Source organism: Protopterus annectens, chromosome 1.part1 (genome assembly GCF_019279795.1).
Source record: "Protopterus annectens isolate FY-2018-M chromosome 1.part1, PAN1.0, whole genome shotgun sequence".
NCBI lineage: Eukaryota > Metazoa > Chordata > Ceratodontiformes > Protopteridae > Protopterus > Protopterus annectens.
This window is the reverse complement of record NC_056726.1, coordinates 1,670,798,099-1,670,821,973: the sequence shown is the minus strand read 5'-3', so window position 1 is coordinate 1,670,821,973 and position 23,875 is coordinate 1,670,798,099.

The window sequence follows — 23,875 nt, the reverse complement described above, 5'->3', positions numbered from 1 at the left end:
TATCCTTAGATTCTCTGATACTACAAAATAATCAATTTCATTTCTCAAATTGCCCCTTTTGTATGTCCAATGTTTGTTTCCCATACGTACATTTTACTGCTTTTAAGCATATTCAAAATATCCTTTACATATGCCCCTTCTATTCTCCTATGTCTTAAATCACAGTTAAAGTCTCCCACTACAATTACCTGCATAGTCACACTAGCATAATCAAGTATTTTCCTAAACGTAATCTCTTTCTGTTTCTGTAAAGTGTATGCATAGTGTAACAACCCTATAATGTTTGCTCTTCCATCTTATATCTAATATTCATATTCTTCCTAATAATACTAATGTGTAATCCAGACTTTCTATACATTCCTTACATAAAATTGCTCTGCCTGAATATTTCCCCCCATGTTCCAAATAAACTTGCCTTCCCATAACCCATTTACAGGTATTTTTTTTTCTTTTGTCGTTATTCTTATATCAGTTAATATTATGATTTCCATATCTAACAACATACACCATTCTATCACTCTTAACCTTTGATGCACATTTTTTATACTATTAAAATTTATGGCTAGGATTCTCCACTTTGTAGAAAAGGAACTATTGATTTTTATCATTTTCCTTTTTTGTTTTATTTCTATACCTATATTCTTAAATTTGTGTGTTCTATATTAATTCTCTTTGCAATGAAATTTGTTTTACTTTTGATTCTTATATTTCCCTTCTTCACTTGAATTACATAATTCTTCTTATCTATTTCATTTTCTTCCCTTATATGTTCTTTTATCTCTACCCTTATATCTGCATTGTTTCTATTTTCTTTTCATTTGTCTTCTTTATTATTTACTAAAACAATTTCTTTTACTTGATCTACTTTTGTTTCTTGTGCATGATTCTCTTTAACATTTCATTCCATCCATGAATGTCCTATTCTTTCACACTTTACACATTTTGTTCACATTTTTGCTTTATGGCCAGTTTTGCAACACATAAACACACATAAAACATTTCATTTTATCACAATTATTAATTAAATTGTGATTTTCTTTACTGAAAAAATATGTCTTTGGTTGACCCAAGTATTTAACCAATCCCCTATTTCCCTCTACATTAATTTTACGAGGCAAATGTATTATTTTCCTCATTTTGTATTTGCAATATATCACTATATTCACATCCTCCAGTCCATAAATCTCTATTATCATAAATCTTTGCAATGTCCATTACATCCCTACACATAGTTTTTAGATAATCTTTTAAATTATCTCTTACACCTTCAGTATGAAATTGTATATATATTTTTTTCTCCTCTATTAAATACTTATACAACATATACGTTCCAAGAATTCTCATTTCTTCTTTTGTCATATTCCTGTTAGAATTTTTCCATATGCTGCACTTCTTTGAAAAAATGTCACAAAAAGAGTCTTTGTTTCTACAGATAAATGCTGTTACCTCTCTGGGTTCAATACCTAGCGATGAAATGATGCTATCCTGTATTTCATATCTGTCAAGTTCATTTTCTGCTTTACTACTTATCCTTACTCTGATTTTTTCTTCTTACTTCCATTTTCATTTCTTCTCTTCTCTTCTTTTACCTTCTCTTACAGTCTGTGCATATAATTTCTTTTTTTTTTCTGCCCTTATTTCTTTTTTTTTTCTATCCTTATTTCTTGTAATTATTTCACCATATAATACTGCCTTTTCTCTCTCTAGTTCACTTTTCTCAATCATTTCTTTTCAAATTTACATCCCCCAACCCCCCCCACCGACTAAATGGTTGTAGCAACATACCCTTGTGTTGCATTTTGTGTTGCAAACAGGTTGTCAAAATAATTACTCTGAGACCATAGCACACACTTCAGATGCTTTTTCTCACATTTTAACAAACTCTCCTGCCTTTCCATTCATTTCCTCTTCATTATCCATGACCTGTTTAACCTCTGACCCATGTTTTGCTGTCTTTGAACTTGCTACTATTCAATTAACAGCTGCAATTGTTCCCAATATCTTCAGAACACCTTCTTTCTCCTCCATGTTTGTTTTTTCACTTCCTCCTTCTCCGAGCCGCCTATGTGGCCAGACTAAAAGACAGGAAGTGTCACACAAAAATGCATCTCCATACACCAAAGAGTAGAGGTTCTTTATTTAGATAATCCATAATTATTTCCACAGTCACTAATTCCTTACATTCTTAGTTATTTACAATATATACATATTTTTAATTGTTTACACTATATATGCACACTCTTTACAAATCACATCATATTTTTTACATTTAGCTTCATCAAATAAATCACATATATTTTTTTTAATTTTTAAACCCCTCACTCCAATTTCTGCAACCAGCATTTTATTCTTTCACCATTGTTGCCAAGTCCCATTTTTCATTAAACAAAATTTCCTTAACCCCCGATTCTATATCAACCATAATATAAAAATAATTTTTTTATCAAGACTTTCAACCTCCTTCTTATTTTTGTTTCTATAATATCTAAATTTGATTATATCAATGTTTAAATTATTGACATTTTTAAATTCATGCACATATTTATTTTCTATAATCTTTCCATAACATTATTGATCTATTATATTCAAAAACATGTTCACAAGTTTCAAATTCCCCACAATATAAACATACTCTATCGTCTATATAGCATATTTGCAGTTTCCAGCAATTTTTGTATATATAGTCTCCAATAGAAAAAATCTTGACTTTCCATATATCTTTACATCTCTTCATTCTTGCAATGATACATTCATTTTTTCAAAGTTTAGTTCCTTCCAAGGATATATCCTATAATATTTTTCCATAATATTTCATACCCCTTTTATCTCTTATTATCAGTTTCATTCACATTTATTTTCCACAATATAATCTTGTCCTGATAATTTTCCATTTATTTATTACAACAAACCATTATTTTTCTTGAACTGAGAAAAATAAACCATTCTGTTTTATTTTTTAACTTAATATAATATTTTTGTTAATAATGAAGCTTCATTTTCCTTTAAACATTTCATTACTGTATATAAGTTTAACAAGGGCATATACACTGTAGGGTTTATTAACTCTAAACCTCATTTTTTCAATTTTCATATACAGCACCCCTCTTTTCACAGGGTTCAACCTCGATCCTCATTATCCACATCTTTTTCTAGGTTTAAAGGAAGACTATAAATGCCAGCTAATTAAGCATTCTTTGCTAACAGCACAGAGTTTATGAAATAAACTTTATTTTAAAGGAAAGCCTAAAAGATTTCCAAAACACACACACACACACACACACACACACACACACACACACACACACACACACACACATTTTATTTCATCTATTTTCTCTTTCCATATGGAATTTACAATTTGTTATTTCCTGAAGTTTATCCCAAGGATCTTAATTGTATCCTTATTTAAATTTATACCACTAATCCTTCCCTCAAAATCTAAACTTTGACTTTTGTCTTTATTTAATACTAAACCAATAAAATGTTACTTTCTTGCATTTGTATTATCACTGTATCCATACTTGCTTTGCTCTTTGTTATAACAATAATATCATCTGCATAATTTAACAAAATGTGCATTTTTATTCCTTCATTTGAAATATAGCTCATACCATCCATCTCATATTCATATACATAGATATTGCATTCATTACTAATAAAAATAATGTACAGCTGAATGGACAGTCTTGTCTAATACTCTTTTCTACCTTTATATCTTTACTCAACCATCTATTTATCATAATCTTCACTATGTTATACTTATATGATGACATGCAAATTGTTTTAAGCCTCTTACTTATATTATATACATTAAACATATCCCTTTATACTGATTGATGAATTGAATCAAATGATTTAAATAAATTCCCATACAATTACTTTTGCCTGAACATTTCTAACTACTATATCATCTACTATTTCTATAATTATTACAATAAATCTTGAACTTTTTTCTTTTATGACAAACACATATTCATTTACATTACCTACTTTTTCTTCCAACCCTTTTTGCAATATGTTCATAAAAATCTTATAGTCTGTATTATATAATGCAATTGGTCTCCAATTCTATATGTCTTCCTTCTCTTTTTTTCCATATAAAACTAATGATACACTACATAACTCTTTATGCCTGAAACCTTTTTGTTACCTTTCATTTAATACTTTTATAAACAATTTCTTTTGCTCTACAGTCATATTTTATACATCTTATATTCTGTTGCATCAGAACCTGTTGCTGAATCTAAATTCATTACTTTTGTTGCCTGTTCTAGATCCTCAATTCTTACATTTTTCTAAATCTTTTTTCTCCATGTCAGAAAATGTATGCACCTTCCATTCATTCCATGTCTTTGTTCTTTGCTTTTTAAAAATGTTTTACTGTCTTCTTTTACTACATTCATAATCTTCTCTTGTATATTATGCATTTTTCCTAAAGAATCTGTCATTTCACTCATTACGCTGTTATTCTCTTTAATTGTTTTACTTAAATATAGTGCAGTTTCTTCTTTTTTTCCCTTATAGAAATATCTTTGTACAATAAATGCTCTATTGTTTTCTTATTCAGACCATATCATTTCTGTTCCTTAAAAAAAAAAAATTGTTGTCATTCTTCTTCAAGCAATCTTTTTATTGTTTAAATTCCTATATATTATTTTCCCATGTATAGGTTCTCTTTCTGACATGTTGCATAGCATTTTTTTTATATTTCAGTTTAAATTTAAAACATCATTTTGACCAATCGTTATACAATTCTGTCATTTCCACATGATATTGTCATAATGTCATGACCTCTTTTTTCCCTTTAGCATCCCATTTCACTTAATTTATTCTTTGTATACCTTTCCCTATTTTTATATAGTCATCATTTCCCTTAACCATAACTCAAAGTGTCCTATGGTCTGAAAAATTTCTCAATAACAGTCATTGTTTAACTATTACTAAGCATTCTGTCAACAAAAAATACCCCAGGATTCATGAAAGCTCTATGCAAGAATAAGTCTAATGTTGTGCAGCAGCACGCCTTGCATATTCTTGAAGGTGCGCTGCTGTATAACCTGCACGGACACGATCCATGAACGAGTGCAGAGGTGTGTCACAGCAGTGGCTGCACATGTTACATGTCCCCTGCACTCAGAAAGTGCTGTTACGGCACTGTTAAATGTAAACAACAGTTGCTTGCGGACATACAGCACAACTGTTGAGATATTCATAGAATGTCCAGAGTTTTGCCCACATATCTGGCCATTGAAGTCCAAAGTAAAAGTATATAAGGTACTTTTCCATTATTGGTACAACACTTTAAATGTGGTTGCCGAGCTCCAAATCTAGTGTCTTTTCATGTCTTTTTGGTCTTAATATAACCAGGTTTGTGTAAAATGTAGAAATTACATCTCCTTTTTTTTTGAAATATTATCCATTTAATTATTTTACATATACCTGTTTAGATTAACAGCAAAAATACATGGCATGACACTGGATTCGGAGCTCAACAACCATGTTTAAAGTGTTGCCCCGATAACAGAAAAGTAAAAGAAAAAAAAAATTTTTCTCCATAATGTGAACAGTATGCAGCCTATTAAATTCTCCAGAAAAACACAAATTCTTTAATTGCACTTATTCGGCATCCTGCAGCTAGAAAGATACGATAGGAATCATGAAACAGCTGTTGGCTAGTAAGCATTTTTTTCAAGCAGCAACTACTGCTTTAAAAGGGTTTCACTGACAACGGAAATAATTGTTAGGAAGTACAAGTATAACGACAGTGGAATATAACACATTCCTACAAAGTTATCATGTACCTAATAATTAAATACAAAATTAAATTTAAATTGCATCTCAAGTTCCTTCCAACAAAGTTATCATGTACCTAAGAATGGGTAGGGGAGTGAGAGAGGCCTAGCATGGAGGTGTTGCCTGTGATAGCCAATCAGTTCATGAGTTGTGGACACATTACAGCTGCATGTAGGAGATTTATACAAACACAGTTTAAAGAGAGAAGCTTAGTTTTAATTTTTGTAGCGCAAATATAAAATATATTATTAATGTTTTACGGAAAAAAAACCTACATTTTTGGGATTTGGTTGCATTTCTTATCTTTGATTTGTCCACTTGGTACACAGGAAGGAAACACTTTAAATGCGATTGTTGAGCTCAAAACCAGTGCCTTATCATGTCTTTTAACCAGGTGTATGCAGACTTTAGAAATTACATCTTTTTTTAAATATTATGCAGTAAAATAATTTTACACACATCTGGTTATAGTAAGATAAAAAAGACATGAAATGGGAAATAAGAAATTCACCCCAGGGATCACCTCTGTGGCTCTGCTCGACAGTGGCACAGGAAAATAATTTTCTTGGGTGGCAAAAGCCAGGGTACCTTTTTGGCTGGGCTTGTATAGGCCCCAGGGCCAAAAGCCTAGTACCTACCTATGAAACTATGACAAGTAACCAGATTTGGAGCTCAGCAACCGCATTTAAAGTATTGCCCCGATTATGGAAAATTACTGTATATAATTACAGATATTTGAGTGCCAGACATCATACATGTGAGAAAACTCATGCAATGCAAAAGCAGTTATTCTATCAACATGTAAGGTTTGTGAGACAAAATTTTTAAATTGCCCCTATGTTTGTGCCTTTTTGTCTCCCCATTACTTATGACTTTGTCCAGATGCCTTGTTGAAAGAAGTTGGAGGCATGTGCACACCTCTAAAGTGAGAAAAATTTAAAATCCATTGTATCTTTTTTTTTTTTTTTATCATCCCAAGTAAAGTTTAAGCATAGCTGAGCAGGTGTGCACGTCACGCAGCTGTGCTTAGCATAGCTTAAATATCCAAAGAAGCTAAATAGAAATATACAGGTAAACTATCAAGTTGAAACAGCGTAGTGGTTAGTGCTTCCATTTTGCATGCAGCCATTCATGGTTCAAGCCCCCATGAAGTCTGTTAACCTTTACATGTAAAAGCAGTATTAAAAGTCTGATGTCTTATTAGATGAGGTAGTAAATAATATTTATCAATCAGGGTAGTGTAGCAAGTCCAAAATTGAGGTGTAAGTCCAGAGAAGATGTGAAACCCCCATATAAATACAATTGTCACATACGGTATAGTCATACAACAATAAATGCAAATGAAAGCACATAGGGGGCTGTCATGGAAGGTAAACATAAAATTATAATATGTCAGTAATGAATGAATCCCATACACATGATAGTCTATAAAATGAAATTTGAGCAATGCTAACTAGCAGTCAGCTCTGCTTAGCTGGTGTAAGCATTGCTTAAATATAACTGCTAAGCACTGAGTAGCCCAGCTAAGTGGATTTGCACATTGGTAAGCAGTGATGAACATCTCACCCTGTAAGCACTGCCAACCTTAGCTAAGCAGGTTTGCCTGTCGTTTAGCTTACCTCAGCATATTCAAAAATGGTCCAATGATGGCAAAGGGCAGGAAATCAGTCCTATTTAAACCTCGCAGGTGGGAATACAGCCCATAATCTGTTGTAGCTTGTCACTGCAGGCACTATGGCTGGAAGTGGTGAGGGATTGTGCTTTGGGACACAATGCTTGGGCATTCCAGAGTCCAGGGTCATGGTTGCACTCCTTTTGAAAGACCATGATGGGAGACTGCTGAAGAGCCAGTACCAAGGCTCCCAATACAAAGCAGAGGCCTGGGACCATCTTGCATGTGATCTCACCAGTGCCATTGGCATCCCTCAGACTAGTGAGTAGGTCTGGCACCATTTCGCTAACCTGAAGAGTAGGAAGAGGGAGCTCTTGGTCTAGTGGTTCCAAGATACATGGGCAGGCAATGTCCCAGATGTGTGTAAGTGTCAGTATCAGTTAGTGTTTGCCAAAGTCCAGACTGTGTATGTGATGGATAGGTATGCATAAATGTTTCTCTATGTCCTGTACAGCTGCAGACGAGAGGGCCGTGAATGTAGACACCCATGCCAGCAGGCTACTAAGGCTGCATCGTGAGGTTGGTGCAAATTTTGTTTGTAGTATTCAGGGCAAATAAATAGAAAAGAGTAGAACATCACCTGTCAGTATTTAAAAATGTGAATTCTTTGTACTGAATAAATGAGACATTAGTAGAGTAATATTGATGTACAGGGTGTATATCAATAAAGTGTCAGTAACTGTCAATAGAACTTAAAACCCCAGACTGGTTGTGTTTACTTTGGCATGCGGTGGTTTGAATCAAAATGTATACAGGTTCTGTGCAGCAACTATTGCTCTGAAAGCATTAAATAATTGAGGCTCATCTGATAAAGATTGTGGAGTTGTAAAACAGGAGATTAACTATATGAAATGTTTCATGCACCAAGATCTGATAACTCAATAGTAATGTTGTGTTAACCAGTGTTTCCCAGACTGTACTATGTCACAGTTTGAATACACAGTATAAGAATATTTGCCGTGCATTAATGTAAGAATTACAAGGTCAGATTGTACAACCAAGAGAGTATTAGGCAGAAAACAGTCACGCAAGATGCTGCTGGTCTTCAACAGCTCATTCTGAGGAAACACAAGCTTTTTTTTGCACAAACAGGCATGGTTCGAATCCCGGGAGTGGTCGTAAGCTGTACGCATAATTTCAACCAGAAATATGTGAATATGTGTAGAAACAGACAGATAGTGTTAACAGAAATTTCCTTCACATGTCTGCCAGGTAAGAAAAGGTATATATTAGCTATAAGAAGGCTGTACTTATACACTGTGCACAACACCCACTGTCCAACCTCAAGGCTGCAAATGATAGCAAGATAAGTAGATACACCAAGTAGTCTCCTCCGATAAATGTCCCTCAAGTGTCATGCTGTCATGGCTAGTGGTCACTGCTGCCAACACCCAGGGTGACCGATAGAAATCAAGGCAGAGTATGGCAGTAGCACATGCACAGTATGAGTGTACATATGTAACCTATACTATGTGAACATGGATATAAACAGTCAGGTAGTGTTAACAGTCATTTCCTCCACAGGTCTGCCAGGTAAAGGAATGTTCATATAAGCCTTAGAAAGGCATTATTAATACACTGTGTACAAACATACCACTGCCCAACCCAAGGCCGTAGGTAGATGTAAAGTGAGGTCATACCTGAAGAGTAATGAGTAGAGTAATGATCATTACAGTTGTGATCAACTGAAGCTTATACAGTTGTTAGTTGACATCTCTCTCTCTCTCTCCCCACCCTATCTGCACCAACAATCTATACACATATATCAATGGGTATGTTTTTCACCAGACCTACTGTTGGGATGTGTGTCCTATTGTTCTACAAATATTTAAATGCTTGATTATTAATGTTCCTGTTCAAATACTATAATTGGTGGCCTGTTGCTATCAATGTAACCTGCATGCTGTTATAATGTCCACTGTGGCTCATATATGCATGAGTTCTGTTTGCTATGCAACTGTTTCAAATCCGTTTTATGTGGTCAATTGAAACACCCATGCATGCTGTTATAACTAATCCTGGAATGTGTTATTCATGACTAACCAACATATGTTGTAAAACCTGAATACCATAGCATGTCTGGGAAGGCCGATCCCAGTGGATCCACCAGTCCCATCTCATCTGGCCATGGCACTGGGCCCTAGCATGTCTAGGACCCAATCTGGGACCTCCTAGTCTGCTGGTCCTGCACCACCTTTGGGTGGAACCACCTCAGGGGATGGGGCCTGCCCCCCCTGGGAGGGGCATGGACAGGACACTGTCACCCATAGTCAGGTCCGGGGTTTGGTGCATAGCCAGCTCCAAAAGGAGTTTGCAGATCAGCTATGCCAGCTTGAGGGCCACATGGTACATCTTGAGGGTCAGCCTGCCCCGCCTGCTTATCCCCCAGCACAGCCACCTTTGGAGACATGAAGGTGCAGTGGTGATTGCCCATGGGTGGGGACCTCAGTCCCACTGTATAAATTTGGGGGCTCATGGGCATTCAATTCCCAACAACTCTCCCTGTCCAAGATGTTTACCCCCCACATGTGTCATATAACATCTCTGTCTGCTGCCTTGTCTGTTATCTCTGTCTTCCTACCCAACTTACCTCCCCAATTATACCTACTATCCATCCCCAACATCCCACTCTCACCTTAAAAAAAGAGCAACCCCCCCCCAAAAAAAAATTACGCCCCATACATAGCTGTCCATTTTGCAAACGTGTCCACTGGACACATGCAATCCAGTCCAATTGGCTTGACAACACATTACTGTTGTTCTCACCCCTCTCTCAAGGGGATGAGTGTCCAAATTTACCTCCAAATTTTGTAGAAGTGCACAGCTGTTGCTATAAAAGAAATGGACAGCTATGGCCCTTCCCTACTCCCATCCTGCACATCCCTAGCTATCTCTGATATTGTTTTTCCCTCTGCATACCCCTTTTTTCACCACTGTCCAATCACCCCCCTTTTCTTTTCTTTTAAAGAAATTAACATGGAGGTAAGCGGGAGTAAGTGGCACTAAGCGGAAGTAAGCGAGTTTGAGCAATGCTAACTGATGCCTACACAGGTTAAGCATCTGTACAGTTAACCGTGTGTTGGCATTGCTTACCATCACGCAAAACCACTTACAACTGCTTAAAACTGTCTTAATCACCCTGTCCCCATCAGCCATTGTTCTTCCCAGCAACAAAATAATCAGACCTGCCAGGTCTCAAACCAAGGACCCTATACACACTAGTTAGAGCAATATACCACTACACCATCTCAGTTATACAAATCACTGCTGCTTTTTCAAATATATCATCCAGTACAGGTATTGAATAGTAGTGAAAAACACTGGAATCAGTCATGTTTCTATATATAAATATACACATATAAGATATATATGGTGAGATAAATATGAGAAAGTATATACAACTATTTTTAGAGGTATACATATAAAATAAATACATGTGAAATATATATATATATATATATATATATATATATATATATATATATATATATATATATATATATATATATATATATGCTCATAACATGTAATGGAGCCATACCTCAGCACCATACCTCACAGCCTCTTACTGCAAGAATTCTGCCCAATGGTGATGAAAATGGGGGACAATGAGCCAAAACTAGGGACATAATATAAATATTGCTCTTATAAATATAAAATGTTGCTAGAGTAACAGGGTACGTTTCAGCATACATGTTCTGAAGGATGTAAGTTCAGAAAATGAAATGTATGCCAACACTTACTGAGGAATCCTGACATCATCAAACTGATGTACCAGAGAAATACAATTAAGTAATGTGTGGAACAGACCAGAAATATGAGAAATAAACCTGGATATTCTGACACAATCTGGTCAGTTGAGAGGTATGCTCAGAACCCCTTGGTGCAATGAATCTGGACCAAACCTGAAAAAGTGGAGGGTGGAAGCCATGAAAATAGGGACATATCTCAAATACTGGAGTATATAAGCTGACACAGTAGCTGCAGTACCACCCTCCTTTATGTTCTAACATATGTTGACTGATATAGCACAAGTCCAAAACCCAGTTACTTCCCGCTAGTTATTGACTTAAATCCTCATATCATCCCACTGATGTGTCAGAAATACACAACACATATGGGGGCCAAGCAACAGTACATCCCACAAATATCCGGACATAACATCACAGTGGGGAAACTACACTGAGCTGCTATGCATGTCACCAAGCACTGTCTAAACTACAGTTAGACTGACACAACAATAACCCAAATCTGCTATGGGGAATTACACATGTATTTGTAAAGGTATCAGGCACTACAGGGATGTAACAGTACTGAAAAACAGACTCCAGTGTGAAAATGCATACCCATAACCAAGTCCACCACAGTCACAGTCACATACTGGGAAGCCAAATGAACAGTAGAGTAGAAGGACTGTGTGAACAAAACCATAAGCATGTTTGCCAGTCACACATTATCCTTACATATACTGGCCCAATTCACAGTATAGTATGATGCCTGACCATGGTACAGGACATGTCTCAGTCCTCCCCAACAAACATATACAGTTGACAGAGCACCAGAAACTGGGCCAGCATGCAAAGTCAGACAGAAAAGGAACCATAACACTTATATCTACCCCCCACCCTACACAGACCAAATCATATATTCACAATACACTGCTACATGATCCTGGCAGTCTGTCAACAATTGCCAGAAATACACAGACCTCCCACAGAATGTCCAAGCTTTGCCCTCATATATATGGCCTTTTACACATAACATAGCTGGCAGTCTGATACATCCCTGGGATGATATCAGGAATAAAGTCACTAAATAATGATATACCATACCTATCCACCTCTTAATGCATGACATCTGGACAAAGCCAGACATACTTTGGGGACAGAGGCCCAAATACAGGGGCATTATTTACATATTGCTGTTATAAACTGAGAACGTTGCTGGTGTAACAGGGTTTGTTGTAACATATCCATTCTGAGGGATATGAAGTCAGAAACACAAATGGATGTTACCGTTTACTGATTGCAATCCTCAGAGTATGCTACTGAATTTCCAAAGACAAAAAATGTGCAACACACCAAAAATGTGTCCAAACTCTGGCCAGTTTATGGATAGTGCTATTGTTGAGAGTTATGTCAACCACATAACACTGTCAGACGTAAAATCATGCAGAACAGCCATATCCACACAAACTCTGTCAAACTAGCAGTACTGCAAATGTATAACAGCAATACTTACATTCAGTCCCTCTGTCTGGAACATTGTTGGGCTGTCTCCACAGTGTTTGCTGTAAGAGGTATTTCCAACTACTTTCTGTGATGATGTTTGTCACACACCTCCATGAAGTCCTCCTCACAGGCAAGGTAAAGGGCCAACACCCACATGAAGTATTCAGTTAGAGGAGTGTGTTTCCATCCAATTGGCTATTATAATGATACCACAGCTGTTCTACATGCAATTAGCAAGTGGGGGACTCCAATTGGTGTACAAGCCAAAAGCTATCCATGAGCATTACCTACAAAAGGCAAGCTGTTGCCTATGCAAAACAGATGTATACCCTACATCCTGGATGGAGAGAGAGTGATGGAGAGAGAGAGAGAGAAACAGACAGAAAAAACACACAACAGCAAGCAGAATATAACCACCTACACTTGAAAAAAAAAACAAAACAACAGGTATGTCAAACAAGTATGCATGTAATGGACTGCAGTAGGGGGTATGTAATAATGGGAAATAGGAAGTTTAACATATATGTCTTAACAAGATTTGCCATACTGATATATTGCTGATTAGAACCTATGGCCATAGCATCTGTGACTGTCTACAGTGACATAGAATACAGCCCAGGCCCCTGAGTCAACCCAGGAAAGGATGGCTCACATATGACTACTAGTGGAGTGTGTGTTGAGCAATACTGACTGTTTCACTGCTAGGCCAGCTACTTCCACAGGTATATCATCTGGACCATCAACCTTTCCATTCTTAAACCTCTTCATAGCTATCTTTACTTCCCCCTTGATACTCTGTTGCACTTCCTGATTCACCATACCCACATCATCCAACTCTCTCTCTCTCTCTCTCTCTCTCATTCTCCTCTTTCAACAGCCCATGAAAGCACTGCTTCCATCTGCTCTACATGCTCTCCTTGCTTGTGAATACATTTCCACCATTACCTTTATCACCCTTATTTGCTGAACATCCTTCCTAGCTATGTGCCTCTCTCTAGCCAATTAGTATAGGTCCTATCTTCCATCCTTGGTGTCCATCCTTACATACAACCCTTCAGCTGCCCCATCCTACCTTAGCATTTGCCACCACTCTCTTTGCCATGCACCTCATCTCCCTATACTCCTGTGTACTTTCTTCATCTGACTGACAATCACACTTCTCCTTCGCCAACCTCTTTCTTTGTATACTCCCCTGTACACCCCCATTCCACCACCAGGTCTTCTTGTCCTCCTTCCTCTGTCCAGAAGGCACATCAAGCCCCATTCTACTCATCTCTATTACTAGCTAGGATGTAGTTACCCAGATATTTGGTAACTCTTCACTGCCACCAACTGCCTATTGTAACTCTTCCCTTATCCGATCTTGCAATCACCCTTTTACAGTATCCACCATTTGCTTCATGGTGCTCCCTCACACTCCTCCCCCTCATCTTGATCACCAATGTCATCCCACAGACCAGCATTCCATGCTGCCTAACTACACTTTCCACTGTCACCACTTTACAGTTTATCTTACCCTTCAAACAGGCCCACCTGCATAGGAGATAATCCACCTGTGTGCATCTCCCTCCACTCTTGTATATCACCCTATGCCCCTCAGTCTTGTAAACATACTGTCATGTAAACATAGTTATTCACCACAGTCATGTCCAACCTCTTTTGCAAACTCCACCATCATCACACCTTCTGCATTCTGTGGCTTAACAACATACCTAGGCATCACTTCTGCAACCCCTCTGTTCCCTTCACCAACTTGCACATTGAAATCTGCTGCAATTACCAGTCTTTCATCCTTGGGTATACTCATCACCACTTCATCCAACCACTCCAAAGTACTCCTGTCACACCCATCACACACACAACTAGCGGAGCATATGCACTAACAACTGTCATCATTACACCATCAATACCGAGCCTGATAAACATCACTTTACCCAACACTCTTATGACCTCCAAAATCACCTTGGGCATAATGTTACTTCAGGTTAAACCCTACACCATGTCAAACCCCATACACACCATGATAGAACTATTTGCACTCGACTCAGATACACACAGCTGTATACCCCTTCCATCTGATCTCTGGCACACACAATATATCCACCTTTCCTCTGTCCATCATATCAGTTAGCTCTGTCCACATGCCAGTCATACTTGCAACATTAAAAGGTCCTACCATCACTACCACACTCCTAGCCTTTCTTGTCTCTGCCTGCCATATCAGCAACGGACATCCTCCAGGGTATGTCCGTGAATGCAAAGCCTACTGTACTATCAAATGACATACAATCTTCATCATTTGTTTCTCACTTTAATCAAGCTAAGTTAAGGGTTTCCTTTGAATTATTATGTCTGTCTGCCTTCACTAGTATAGTTGCTAAGCAATCCAAGCTCACAAGTTTTGGAAGGCCTCGTCACCACTGGGCGCCCCGGATATTGGCTAAGGCTCTTGCTACCTGATGATAGTGCCTTTTTTGCCCAAAGCTCAAAAGACAATGCCACCCCAACAAAGGCTCGGATATTGGCTTAAGCAAATGCTGCTCCCAAAACTAAAAAATGGGCAAAGCTGGCAAGACAAAATGCTCTCCTTCAAGATGCAAATGCGAAAACTATGCAGGCACTGGAACAACTCCAGAAGTCTAAATCTCAACCCGCATACCTCAAGGCTACCCCAGCATGGAGAATACAGGCTTAGACCTGCAAAGTCATGCTAGTGCTCCTCAGAGCAATTCAGAGCACTACCAGGCTTGACCGTATCATGCATTTCCTCCATGAACATACCCAGGTTTCCAACCAAGGCATGAGGGAATGTCAACCATCATAAAGCCTTGCCACACCTCCAGACTGCTAGCCACATCACTGCATCAGAGGTGAAGAGGTTGAATCTCAGAAAAAATGTCAATGATACAACTGGCATAAGTACTCATACACCCAATCAATCTCTAGAACCCATTGGGCACTTCCTGAATTCATTGACCCTAAGATTCTATCCCAAAATACCATCAAACTGGGAGACTTCACCACTAAAACATAAATTCACCACAGAAGTCACTAGCCCACACCATCTCAAAGGTTCCATGCATTCATATGCTCATGCACTGAAAACTACTCAGTCTAGTCCCACACTAATACAAACTCATCACAAATATCATCACAAACATCCCCCCTCCACACTCCACCCAGCACAAATACCCCTCTGAAAGTGAAAAAACCACAGCTTCACTGGCCTTATTATACAGATCCTGCTCACTGTGCCAGTGGATACCACATCCCACAACTTCAAAAAGCAACTTCTTCACAAAATGCTTTTCTATATCAATCTCAAGAACCAAACAATCAATGCACCAGTATCCCTCCAGTCTAAATCTTCATAAATGCTTTCATCCTCTGGTGCCAAGAAATGCGTGGATCATGCAATCCCAAATAAATCCAAAAAATATCACCAATAAATAACTCTAATAGGTGGAGACATCTATAAACAAATTGAATAACAAAAAGAAGGAAGATACTGCACCAGAAAAGGAATCCCATGAATAAAAGAGACTTTAAATCATTAGAAGACAAAAAAGATATTCCTCTCACTAAAGACCTCCGTGGAAACCTTTCAGATAGAAAAATCGCTTTTCACACTAACAAAATACACTGAACCCACAGATATGGTGGAACCCCAGAAAGCTCTTCCAGAGTTTCATCACAACAATAATTCCAACTGTCTCACAGAGAGAAACATCTCCCATCCTGAATTCAATGTCCTCATCCTCACCCCAGAAGAAAATACTTATCCCAAACACATGTAACTTCACAAGTCATCTGGGATGTCCAAGTGGTCGTGACCCTAAACAAAGTAAAAACACATAAAAAGACCTCCACACATAAGGGTTGCGCCGTGAACTCTGCCTGGAGCTAAATCCACATAAAAATGTTATTCGCTCTAGCCTACCCTCTACGAGTGTGGAAACTACAGCCCGCATAGCACTAAGCCTGTATTGCCAAGCTAGCCAGGAACCCTGAAAATCACTGTTCATAGAAACAATCAGTTTTATTAGACAGAGACAACCCACCCCACCTTGGTTTTAAACAGGGCATATAGGGACCCACAGACACTTCCTGCATTTTGTTTTGGATTTTTTTTTTTGCAGATCCTGTTTGAGAATGACAGTGAGCACAACAACAGTCACCAGAGCCCCGATTCTTGCAGCGCAGTCCGACCTCATAACCCGATCTTGACATAATAGAGCTAAACAACTTAAATGTAAGGCATCATAGAAAAGCTAAAACTGCTGAAAAACATAAAGTTAAACCCATAAAGTTAAAATCATGGGAGCAATGGATAGTCACTTATGCTAGTCCCTTGCTAAAATGCTGACTCTGTTAGTCCCCTTCATTCGACCATCCTGGACCCAAATTAAGGGAGGGCTTTCAGATGCTAAAAAACATGGAGTATGCAGAACTACACAAATAGCAGATATGACTGCAACCAGGACACACACACAACATACTCAGCAGACACACACATCTGACAAAGGATCACTCACTTTGAATGACAACTAAAAATGTAGAAAAATCAAAACCAATCCAAAAAAAACTATACCACAAATTATTCACATAGACATCCCACAAATACAGAATAGACAGCAGTAGAGAGGGACCAGAAAAGTAATCAGAGACCCAGAACCTGTGCAGAGTAGGACCTGGTTGAAAAACCCACGTTGCCAAAGTGGTTACATGAAGGATTCACCTGCATCCCCAAGGGAAGTCATTGTAGATCCAAGGATGTCATTGTACAGACCCATGATCCCTCATCAGACCCATGATTGATATATACCCCCCCGCATTTTGCAACAACTGGACATTTGACAATAACTGGAGAGAGAACAAAAAAGTGTCACCACAAAAGGATCAAGGTCTGCAAACCTAAAAGAAACAGCTGCCAGACTAAAGAAACTCAGCTCTGCCTATGTGATCTCTGCTCCTGGCAGAGGGCCATGTCAATCAGGATCAAGGATGACATGCTCCACCAAGAAAATCCTCCACATCACCACCCCACAAATCCAAAAGACTTCTAAACCACGAGAGCTAAAGATCAAACCTGGGAGGGAGCATGGAATAGGACAGAGGCTTGGATAGATGGAACAGGATCCCAGTTCATATTAGGCAGAGCCCTCACTGACTCCATATTAGCAGAGCCTCTTGTGGATGGGAGAGAAGATGGTTTGAGTGGATGGAGGGGTCCTGTCACTGCTAGACAGGGGCACAGGCAACTAGTACAATAATATTATTATAATTCCGGCTATTGTCACTACTAGACAGAGGCACAGTATTCTAGATTTATTCTGTACATTTTTATTTTGTACCATTTGGGGGGTGGCAAAAGCCCCATCACTATGGCTAGGCTTACAAATGCCCCAGGGCAGATAGGCTAGTACTAAACTATGAAACTATGAAACTAAACATGTATTACATCAATATGAAGAAAGTGTCACTAATCTTGGCCCATAGCCCACCATGTATGTGCGGTGTCCTCCAGATGTCCTGCCCTAACAGGTTGACAAGAATGACTGGGCAGCAAGAATGCAATTACAGTCTACCATACTGACATAGAACAGAAATGTATAGTAGGTATTACCTGTGCATACGTATGTATGGATAAATGTACCTGGTTGCCTCACAACAACTGACATGGGATGCAAAACATCAGGTAAATAAGCTGTACATGTACACATGTGTAGTCTTAGTTTCTGTGCATCCAACAGAGTTGAATTTCTACAGCTACTGGTTGTGGCATTGCCCTGACACAGACATGGGAACTAGAATAAGCATGAATATCGCATTGAAATTGTAGAGGTGGCCAACTGTGATATGACCTTGTGTCCATGCCTACTACAAACATATATATGATGATCCACATAGCTGTATGGTCTCAGCAATACCTTACTTGTAAAACCTGTCTCCACCAAAGTAGAGCAAACCCTTTTGCTGGACAGCAGCAATGCACAAAGCACATAATGTAATGCTATATTGTCTGTACAGTGCAAAGTAGGAGTAGGCACCAACTGTGCAGCATGTCAACCTTTGTCTGAATGAGCAAATTAGGTCACAGGTGGATTTCTGTAAGGCTAACTATGAGTACAAATTGGACACACTCACTATGGGCAATCACAAGGCCATCTTCACATATGTCTGCAGTCTCAGAGACAACAACCCAACCCACCCTGTAACGCTGGTCAATCACACCACATACCCACACATCATAGCTACAGCCAACCTGCTGCAGACAGGTTTAGGGCAAACATCAACCCCTAGGCTCACCATCAGTACAGGTGGATATGCACAGCACATGCACCCCTCCCCTCATCATCATGGATCAGGTGCAAACTGCCTAATCAAAGTTAACAAAAGCAAGTCCCCTTGGGGCCTGATAACATTCCTGTCTGCACCTTACATGAACCCAGGCATATGCTTCCAGCTCCATTACACACTGTATGCAAGCAAAGCCTGAGCACCATTGACATCCCATCTGCAAGGAACATGGCCACTGTCATCCCTTTATACAAACGTGAATGATTAATCGTGGTTTATACAATGTACTGGCTCTCATTGTGGGGAACATGACACACCAGGACCAGGAGTACAATGCATGTTCATGCAGTGCTGCTAGGTATAGGTGTATGATGTGTTTGTGAGTGGTGTCTAATGACAGTCAATATTCATGTCCTGGCTCAGTAATGAACTCTGGGCAATGTCTAGGGTTCTGTGATGTGTTTCCCTGTTTATTTCTTCCAGGTGCCATGCAGTGGCAACCACCCTACACCGATGTGGAGACAGCAGCCATCACAGAAGCTGTAATCTTAAACTATGTCATCCTTTTTGGCCATAGCCATCAAATTCTATGGAAGTGGACTGCCCTGTAGCATGAGATTGTCCACAGAGTGAACATCTTGGGCCACCATAGACACACATATGATCAAGTCAGGTATAGAGCAACTGACCTGATACATCATGCCTGGCAAAGGGCTGCTGCTGCAGTGAGTGACCATGCTGCTACCAGTGGGGGGCCAGCCACACAGGCCCTACTTACGGCGACAGACGTGTTCCTTGCCAACCTTGGGGTAGCCCCCACACATCCTCAAACACAGGAAACAGCAGTTGTGGAGGTTAGTGGCACCCAGGCAACAGGTGAGGAGCATCCAGGTAAGGCCGAAGTGCACGTCAATATAATGAGATAGCATTTGAACTGTCTTCTACAAAGTCTCTAGATGCATATGTCAGTGGAAAATGGATTAGTGGGTGGGGTTTAGTAATACACACAAGTGCACATCTATGGTGAAGGACAGAATATTGTGTAATATCATAGTGTGTACTGTACCTGTGCAGAAATGCAGCATTCCACTTGTACCAATGCCTAATGTGAATCTGCTAACAGTACCTCTCTATCACAACTACATAGGACCCTCTGGTCTGCACATGGGACAGCAGCCTGAAGTCAGTATGTATGGGATTTTCCTGTTGTAGCTCACCAGTACCCCAGGCATGCTAAAGTTAATGCATGTGACCATGCACACAACTGTTACACTCAGCCATTTGGCAATATCTGCATCTTCACTTGTGGTGGTATTTACTGCATTGCATCACGGTGGTTATCACAGGGCCTATTTTCAGGAGATGCCACATATCTGTAGCAGGGTCTATATTATTTCTTCGATAACTTAGGTTGTCGAATGCTTAACGATTGACACCTAAGCATCAAAGCTTCAAAATCATGAACAGCCATAAACCCGAACTCTTTCCTCGAGAAAGAATCCTCTAGGCCATCTGGAAATAAAATACATTTTTCAACCTAAATATAGTGGGGGGCTTCACCCCCCACACCCCCTAACTAAATATACCAACTCTGAGATTGCTCTACATTGGGGAAAGGGCAAATCCCTGATAATGGCCAAGCAAATTCATTCCCGAGGAAAGAATTTGCTTATATGGCCATTCGTGATTTTGAAACTTCGACGCTTAGTGTCGATCATTAAGCATTCGACAACCTAAGCTGTCAAAGAAATAATATAGACCGCTGTAGCATACCTCACAACCTGTCATTACAGGACATCTGGATAAAGACTGACAAACTGGGGAGACAAAGACCCAAAACTAGGGTCATATTATATAAGGTATACAGTGCATATAAATGGTGTACATACCTATTAGAATGCCAGTTATTTGTGATATACAAAAATGAGAGTACAATAGAGAATTTCAAAATACTGCCAACCTTTCATGTGACCTATAACCTATACAATTCGTTTGTAAAGCAAACAAATCTGTTAGAGGAACGATAATGACACACACCAATAGTACAGCAATCTAGATACATATGTGTGCACAGGCTGAAGCTACTACTGTGTTGAGGCAGCTTTCAATATAACTACAGCAGTACATCTTATTGGGTACACACCTGCCATGAATTATAGAGATTCCTTGATTAACAGCAAATAATGGTCAGCTATCCTACCAGGATTATCATAACATATACCCAGTTGTCTGCTACAGCAACAGCCATGGTTTGCATAGAGCTAATTTAGCTGCTAAGGGACCACATGTTTGAACTGTATCAGCCTGGAGAAGGGTACCAAAACATTTCCACAGCATTTCACATACCATGGAACACAGTGCAGACAGTCATCAAAAGGTGGTGAATATATGTGGCTATAGTGACATTGTGAAGGAGTGGATATCCCATCAAATTCTATGAGAATATAAGACCAAAACTGGCCAGGGAGGCTGCCAGGAGTCCTACAACAACAGTGAAGGAGTAGCAGGAATCTCTGTCAAGTACTGGGTGTGTACTACATGTCACAACAATCTTCGGGTCTATAATAGAACACCGAACATTCAAAATTTCAAGTGTTCTAATATCGAACCCTATGAATCAAAAATTTAAAACACTGAACATTCAGAACAATGCATTTTTTCCTAAGGAAAACAATTGCTGTTCCAAAACACATACACACAACACAAGCATACCAAACAAACAGCAATCCACACACATACACCTAAACTCTTACACCTAACCCTACACTAAACTATACATACACCACTAACTATCCACTTACCTTAACCCAAACCTTAATCCTAAGGTCTGTCACTATCACACAGTCACCTCACCCGCCCCCTAACCCTAATTCACCTACCCTGCCCTAACCCTCACGACCACACAATCACACACTTACCTGACCCGCACCCTAACCATAACTCACCTAACCTGCCCTAAGCCTCACATCCACACAGTCGCACACTTACCTGAACCCAACCCATAGCTTTCCACCACAGCGCTAAAAATACCAAAGCAACAGAAATGGACAACCAAATTCTTTCCCTAGGAAAAAGTTAGGTTTTCTGTTTCTTTGATATTTTCAGCATTCACTGAAAATGGGTCGATATTAGAACACTCGAAATTTTGAATGTTCGGTGTTCTAAAACAGACCCCAATATTCCATGGTCTCCATATGTCTTGCCTATAGGGCAGGGTTGGAAGATGGCAGCAGTTCATACCAAACAATATCCAGGCCTGGAGAAAGTCTAAAAACAAAACATCAGGTCTCCAAAAAGTAAGTGGGAAAATGTGTTATGGTAATACAGGACCATGGTTGACCTCTTTGGCCACAATTATGACAGGTTTGTTTGGCACAATAACACCACTGTACAACGCCACAACACCACCCTCACAGTGAAGCATGGTGATGACAGTGTTCTGCTTTGGGGATACTGTTCACAAGCTGGAACTGGAGCTGTAGCCAAGTTTGAGGGGATTATGAACAGTTCCAAACACTGGTCTCTTGTGGTTCCAATCCTTCTGGTGTCTGCCACACAGCTGTGGATGGTGAAGAATTCTACCTTTCCACACAATAATCTCCCAAACCATACATCCAAATAAACAAAAGGATGGCTTCACCAAAACACATGCAACATTCTGCTCTTGCCCAGCCAGAGCTGACACTTACATCCAATAGGATATTTGCAGGGTGACCTGAAAACGGCAGTGCAAAGGGGATGCCCTTGCAATCTGACATAGTTGTAGGTGTTTTGCAAAGGAGAGTGTGGAAACATTGGCAAGTCAAGATGTGCCATGCTGATAGACACCTTCCTAAGAGGACTGAATGCTGTGATTAAATCAAAAGGTGCTTTAAGAGAGTATTACTTTAAGGGTGGGCACACTCATGCAACCAGCCTATTGAACCTATTTTATTTACCATATGTTACCTGTAACTGATGTGCATGTTCTACAGTTGGATTGCACAGGTTATATGTCATATGAAATGATGGCAATGTTATGACCTATTTTCTGAGATCTCATGTGATATATCACAAAAACCTGGCATATTAACAGGTGTGTGTACACTTACTATATCCACTGTAAGCTTGGGAAGTTGTTTGAGCAACCAGCTTTTTTTAACATACACCTACTGCAGGTTATGCAGTCTCCACCTCAATTTAGGACATTAATTAGTGGCACCATTTCACAGGCCAACCCAGTAAAGTATCATACAAACACAGGAGTTATGAGGAAAAGACCAAACATATGAGCCACACATCTTGACATTCAGCAAAACCCTATACAGTTAGAAGGTATGTTCTGTAGGAGTTGCCACAGTGCTATACAGGTGAACAGCAAGAATTTACATGGATGCAGTGTGTACTCAGTGAAGGGCCATCACCTACTAACACCGCTCACATATCCCAGAGGAGTATATTAGTAGTAATAGTAATTGCAAAGGGCTGCACTTTATGATGCTGAGGGTCTGTTCAGAGTGTGTATGTTATTGTCTAACTGTATGTCATGAATGTCCCAAGTCGGCTAATGTGACATCTGTGTAATGAGGCACCTCACCTATGTGTGTGTGTGTGTGTGTGTGTGTGTGTGTGTGTGTGTGTGTGTGTGTGTGTGTGTGTGTGTGTGTGTGTGTGCGCACACGCGCACGAGTGTGTGTACCAGCCAACCTTATAGTGCAGGTAGTAATTTACATATGCTGTTTTTCCTCACAGGTGGACATGGTGGCCATGGTCCCTCCTGCTCTGATTCTGATGTCAGTATCTCTGCAGACTCTGACCATGATGATACTAATATTGAGGCACAGTTGGGGTTTTCAGGGCCTGAATATGTGTCATTGGTTAGCATCAAACTATTGTCAAC